We start from the raw sequence: 7,436 nt of genomic DNA, 5'->3' as shown, positions 1-7,436 counted from the left end.
AGTATTGTACCATTAAGAGAAAAAAAGAGTGGATTAATTAAGACGCTATATATTTTACCTTGGACAGCCTTAATAGAAGAGATAATATTACATTTTTCCTATTGTTTCAGCCAAAAGGCTAGTAATTTGTTGGTCTTTCATCTTGCTCCCAGTATATCTGATGTTTGTAACTTGAATATTCTGTTTCAAGAGTATAAAAAGATTTAACATCTTAGTTCACAACTTTAAAAAAGCTTTATATAATTTTGGTATAGATCATATTTCATTTATGCTCAAAGGTACCTTTGAACTTTGAACAGCTTTACAGGCTTTTTTCCAAGGACATACAAATAGTAAGACAGCTATGAATATTAAAGATAATCCCAAACAACCAATTTACAAAATACATATGTGTAAAAAATATTCAAACTCTTATTACATCTGTTTTATAAAAAGTGGATCTGTTCTCAGTTAGATTATTTTTGGTAACTTGATCCTTAGTTGACTGGATTGATAATTGTAATAGATCTGTTCATGTCCCAGTAACATCAATAATTATAAAGACATTGTATTTTTTCTTTAATTATAAAAGTTACAGGAAAACCTATGTGTATGTGTGTGTATAATATAAGAAATGGAAATTCAAAATTTTAAACAAAGTCCTCATCTTAGATTCAGATGATACTAAAAAAGAAATAATTAAACTCTGGCTTAAGTACTGTCAAACTAAGTCTTTTTGAGCAGCTTAGTCACTCATTACTATCAGCCATGAAAGATAGTCCAGAGAGAAAGCATGCCCAGATGAACTAACCATATTTTATTTTATAGGATTACATTAACAAAATCTTGCAAGTCTGAAGTAACCTTTTCTCATGTCATCTTTACAACCCAAGAAACTAGAGGGTGTCTTTTTTGTGATGTTTGTCATGCCCATAATCTAGTTGTGAGTTAAACTACCTATGGTTCCCCTGGCTGTGGCTCTTTTTACTGTTTCCTAAAATCATTCCTGCATACCATTACAGTTTTCCAATGTGGGATTACATATTCCATTGGCTGATGATGGGAATTATCCTGCTTTAAAGGATAGAGTCCCTTCACAATAGTTCCGAATGTGTATTGAGGTATGACTCAGCCAGTGTTTGATTTCGGTCCACGCCAGTGGTGGGATTCAATTTTTTTTTACTACTGGTTCTATGGGTGTGGCTTGGTGGGCGTGGCAGGGAAGGATACTGGAGTAAAATCTCCAGTCAAGAGGTGGTATTTGCCGGTTCTCTGAATTACTCAAAATTTCCGCTACTGGTTCTCCAGAACTGGTCAGAACCTGCCGAATACCACCTCTGGTCCATGCTGAAAATGGTAACTCAGTCTCCAATGTGGATTTTATGAACATGGAAATAACTGTGGGTAAGAGAGGTGTGGCAAAGCATCCCTAAATCTGCGGTCTTCATTTTAATTATCACATTAGGTGCTTTGGCAAAAACAATCCAAACCATTTCACAGATTCTCTTTAATTGCTCTATTTGATTCATTAAAGGATTACAACCAAAAATAAGTGGAATACTAAGGAATATGCATAGCTTAGTAACTGTTGTCATTCTCTTTCAAATAATCAAAGGCCTTCTTGTGGTCTCTTCGTGCATCTGCTGAAATAATATCCCCACTACAGCTCCTGTTTTATGCACTGGAATGAACAGTAAAATGATATGAAAATGGAAAATTATTTAGCAATCACAAATATGGAGATTATTTAAAAGCTTGTAGAAAAAGTTGGATCTCTGTCTCCTGCTGAAATAATTGAAATAGACCTCAAGTGGACATCTCTGGGAAGTCAATTCCATTATTGGGGGAGAAACAGCTACATGTCTAGCAGAACTTTTCTTCTTTTATTGGTGATGTCAAACTCTAATAAGTATAAAAGTTAAGAAGTGATTGAAATATCATAGTCTTAAGCCAAGACTACCACCTGTCTCACCCAGGGGTACCTATTCCAACTGGGCTGGCCATCCAGGTTTTTTTTTAAAAAAAAAAAAAAAAACAAGTTTTATTAATTTTCAAAACACACAAATCATCATTATCCATTACATGTTTAAACCTTTTTCCATTATAAATTTAACAAGTCAGATAAACTATAATTCTTTTAAACCATTTCCATATAAACATACAAAAACCTCTTATCCAATTTCTCTTTACTTCTCTTTACTCTTATTCAATTTCATTATTATTATTTCATCTATTTCTTTCTGACTTAGTTACCATTATTCTCATTCTATATTTCTGCAAGGTTTTATTAATTCTCCCAAAAAAAAAACATATACACACAACACACAAAACATAAAAAAATCTTTTTGGAAAGTAACTTGGACCCAGGTATCTCTCTCTTCATGGACTTCAATTATATTCATGCTCATCTTACATATCATTACTTATTTTATTTACCATTCTAAGTCTTTTATATTAACTTCTCCACATATTTCACTCTTCTTAATTCTATCTTAATTAATCATCTTAATTTGAGTCATTATATTTGTATCTTTTGTCCATTCTTTATTGTCCCTTTGTCTCGTTCCTTTTAAAAAAAAGAAGTTTCTCCTGAAATCACTAATCAGAGTATGATGCCTTTCTATCTCCCCCTAAATTAATCAAATTAACCTTTAAAATAACGCCCAATACCCAATCCGATTTTGCTTGGTACATTCTATCTAAATAGTACATCCAGAATAATTAAATACATAGTTAAACAATAAATCTAAATATTAAAAACAAATACTATAATAGAAATTTTATAATAACATCAATACCATAATCTTATTAAACTCTTTAATTAAAACTCAATATTCTAAACCTCCCCTCATATTATTAAATTTTAAAACCAATCATTATTAAACATTTCACCATTTTAATCTCTTATCAACTCTTAAACCATTTAAGTTTTCTATTTCTAATACAATACTACAATATCATCTTATGTACCTTGCAAAATCTTTTTGAAGAAATTATACTTTATCCTTTATCCCTAAAAAGATTTCTTTTTCCCATTTAATTTCAAAACTTTGTAGCTTTTCTCCACCTTTTCCCTTCCTTTCTTCTCCCAACAAACCTTTCTACCCCCCTTCTTCTAGCCTCTGCCTTACTGGCTTCCCTTCTCTGTCGTGTTCCTTTTCCTTTTGTTTACTATCATTATATTGATTTTGCACCTTATTTTTCCCTTTCTTAAGTGTTTTTTAAATCTTAAGTCCTTTATTTCTCTTCCTTTCCCTCTTACTTCTTTCTTGGTCGAGTTCTGAGATTTATTAAAATGGCTTCCTTTCCTTCTTCTTCTTCTGCTGTCTTCATCTGTTGTAATGTTTGTTGATAGTTAATAAGCGCCATTTCTAAAAAAAGGAAGGCTTCTTTCAAACCAGCTTTACCATTTTTTTTTGCTTGTTCATAATCTTTTCTCAGTTCCTCAATAGAAAGAGCCATTATAAATCTTTTCTTTTCTTTTCCCCTTCTTTCTTCTTACAACAACCAGAATATTCCAAAGAAAAAATAAAACAGTCCCAAAGTTATCAATCAGTCCAAACCAAGGCAGAGTTCTCACTTTCTCCTTCTGGGGTAGTATCAATCAGAGACAGAGAAAGTCCAAATCTGTTTCTTAAAGTCTTATTGCAATATATTTTAGTCTTCAAATCCTTAAGGCATCTCCTCCAACAGTCTTAGCATACCAATATTTTTTTAGTCCTCTCCCTTCCCACTCATCGCTTAAAGCCAGTTTTCACCCTAAAAAAATAGGTTTCCACTTATTTATTCCGTAGGAAAGGAGGGTAAGCTTTCCTTTCAGCACCACCAAACTGCCGCTTTTTCCTCTTCTAGAAGGTATCATTCAGAAAGTCATACTTTTCAGGAATTTTGTTAAATATGTCTTAGAGTCCTAGGAACCAAGAAAAACTTTCTCCTTTCAAAAACTTTCTCCACTTCCTCCTGCGCATTCTTACCCGGCTTCCAGCTTCTTTGTGGCGGCCATTACGGACCGCCGCTGCACCGTCTTGGGAAAAGGGGGTTCTGCCGGCCGGGAGGGGGTCTGCAACACCCCCAAACCCCTCTCCGGATCCCCCTACCTTCAGCTGCCCCTGCAGGGCAGCCTAGCTCCGCACCCATCCGGATCGGAGCCCCAAAAGCGGCTAGCGCAGCAGGGATCGCGCAGCTTCGCAAATCCCTGCCGCTCACGAAGCCGACAAACCGGAAGTCCCGGCCATCCAGGGTTTTAATCAAGGGATGAATGCTAGTGTCATGCCTTTTATTGTGCAGTCATCCATTCTAAGACAACTTCTCTTATGAGGGTTTTTCAGATCAGGATATTTGTTAAAAATTGGCTGTAATAAATGAACCAATATATAGTTACACCTGACCACATTTATATTCTACATTTCAAGTAATTTGAGGAATTAACATATTTTGCTTACTTATTTTTTTCTTCATTCCATTTCCCCCCAATAACATTTGATGCAACATGATTAATATTCTATTGCACAGTAGTAAAACGGGCTCTAATTGTGAGGGGTGTATATTTAAAAGGGAACATAAAAACTAACACAAACTAATACAGAATAAAGAAAAGAAAGAAAAGGAGAAAAAGAGAGACAAAAGTATAGAAAGAAAAGGCAAGAAGAAATAGAAAGAAGCTTCCAATTTCCTTTGCAGCAAATATAATTACAATATGATTTTTTTTAAAAGCTTTCTTTTTTCTATTATACATTTTTCCCTAATCATCAAAACCACAAGTCACAAGTGCACTTTTTCTTGTTCATGCAATCAAGATAGATATTTTCCAGATGAAGGTACTTTATTCTCTTTATCTGCTTCAGAGACAAAACTAGATCTCATTATTCTGAAATGTTCAAGGTCTTTGGAGTTTACCATTCCCAATAACAAAATAGATGGGGAGGCTTTTTCTGTACATTATAGAACAAATGATATGCATGATGAAATGCAAAATGTTCTCTTGAGTCCCACAAGAGATCAAGATAAGGAATTATAGATGAAAAGCACAGATATGCATATAGCTAGACCAATCCCAGATATGCCTCTTATTAATCACCATGTATAATAAAATACACCAAGCAAAGTACAGCAACCCCTTTGTCCTTTTTTCTCCCCATCCTGGGAATCATAATTCTTTTGTACTGATTACATTTAAAACAGTGAAATGAGTTTACTTAAGTACTTCTTGTCATGCCTGGGGGTGCTGAAATAGTTTTGAAAGACAAAACCAAACAAAAGTATCTGCTTGCCCTCCAGCAGTTACATCCTGCAGGGGCAACTGTTCAAAGGAAATGAAAAAGTGGCATTTGTGTTCACTAAGGTGAGGCTCTTGGATGCACATCAACATTTCCAAGAGTTACTTTTACATTCATTCCAGAGTCTTCCTACTCAATTTATAGACTTCTGAATGAATTTAGTCATTCGTTTTCCAGCTTGAAAGAACCATCTCCACTTCCACTCCTTTGCTCATAGATATACCTTTTTAAAGGGAGTTTACTAAGTTACAACATAGAGCCTACAATGTCTATGGAGATTCTCAATTATCCAGGTCATGGTTGTCCCAAAGGTGCTTTTCAAAAGGCAACTGGACACAAGCCGTGCACACACAGACACAAGTTATTACTTAGATAAACAGGCTCTCCAAAAGACCCTGCAGAATGAAACATTTGATCTTCACGATTGGACATCATTTAAAGGTGAGAAAAATTCAGCATTATGCATTTGCAAAGCATCACTCAATAACAGAAATCAAGTTAACCAGGAAGTACATATCTACTATTTCCAGTAGACCATGAATTTGAGCCCTGGAATAAGAAATTGGTGCAAGGAGAAACAAAATATGACTTTGTTTTATAATGTAGCTATTGTTCTGAATTGTTAATATCAGAAGCAAGAAAAACTCTCTTCCAACGTAACAAAGAAAATATTATAGGTGGCGACAATAATATGTGAAACTATTGAAATATAATGGTTACACATTTAAAATACTTTTGTCTTGTAAATTCTGAAAATTCAAACTTCATCTTTTATACAGTATATTTAATTTTATTAAATTATTTATATCTACAGTATTTACCTTGTGCACACTCAGAGTATTTTTCCCATTATCAGTCTTATTCAATCCTATTTATAATACTCCAGTTATGCAATAATGAAAATACCTCCTATCAGACAATCAATCAATCAATCAATCAAATAAGTTAAATGGGAATACACAAGAGAAAGGATAAGAACCTGCCAAAAGTCATTTATCACTTGCCAAAATATTTCAAATTTTAAACAGTGTTCACAAGCATCTATGTATTTGTTTGTTTCCTGCCTTTATTGTCTTTACAAATAACTCAAGATAGAGAATATAACCAGATGGAGAACATCTGCCATCACCTATTTTCCCAACAACAATCCTGTGAAGTGGATGGGGCTGAGATAGAGTGACTAGCCCAAAATCACTCTAACAGTCTCTTAGGAGAATACTAAACACAGTCCTTCCGGAAAGAGACTTCCAACTACTGTAAAGAAACCTTCCTTCTGGTGGTTCCTTAAGGGAATCGTTATCATTCCTGATTAGAAAATTGTGAGTGTGGAGCAAATTTGTATTGAAGAAACGATATTCTCTCACGTAATGAAAACCAAACTATTTCAGGAAAGTAAAAGTCAGTATTTGTAATGGGTATTGAAATCCATTAAAACCAATGTAATTGCTTCAAAAGTGTGAATAAGTTAATGAATCCACATATTCTGCAGGAAATGAAGTTTCAGAACCATCTTCTTCAAAACTATCAAAACTTATATCAGTTTTCTTCATATTTTCTTCAGAATATTACCTAGTTTGTGGCCAGGCTGACTCTTAGTAAACATAGGGAAAGAATAAGCTTTACCAGTGAAAATATTTAAATTTCAAATGATTCTCCCTCCTCTAGTCCCCTTTTGTTAACCTTGCTAATATTTTTCCAGCAGGTAGAAACAGTTTGCTTGCTTTTGCACAACCTCCCTTTGCATATTTGTCCCCTATATTTTCAGGCATTTCTTTCCCTCTGTCCAAACGCAGCCATTTTTCCAGTGACTCTGCCCGTCAAGTGCACATTCTTTAGATTAGCTGGGCTACAATAATTTCTCCCTGAGCTACGTCTCTACATGCAGAACCTCTTCTCCATTTCAGTGACTCACAGGTCTTCCGATATCTCCCCCTGACCTGTTATATTTCTTTAAAAAAAACAACACCAACTTTGCCCTCAGGTGATGACTCATAAGGGAGTGGTGAAGTTGTGATACAATCAGAATGGGGAATCTTGAAAAAGAAGGTACTGTATCAGATATAGAATGAAATTGGTCTGGGTGGATTCTACGCTTCTGATAATTAAGGGGTAAGCCTGCGAAAGTATTCTCTGCTGAGCCAGAGGCCTGCTCACTTTATTTTTGTTGTTTATTTTTGTTGA

This window comes from Notechis scutatus, chromosome 2 (assembly GCF_049901735.1).
Source record: "Notechis scutatus isolate UNSWTSFEM ecotype Mainland chromosome 2, rNotScu1.2, whole genome shotgun sequence".
NCBI lineage: Eukaryota > Metazoa > Chordata > Lepidosauria > Squamata > Elapidae > Notechis > Notechis scutatus.
The sequence above is the reverse complement of the archived record's forward strand: the minus strand, read 5'-3'. Positions refer to the sequence as shown.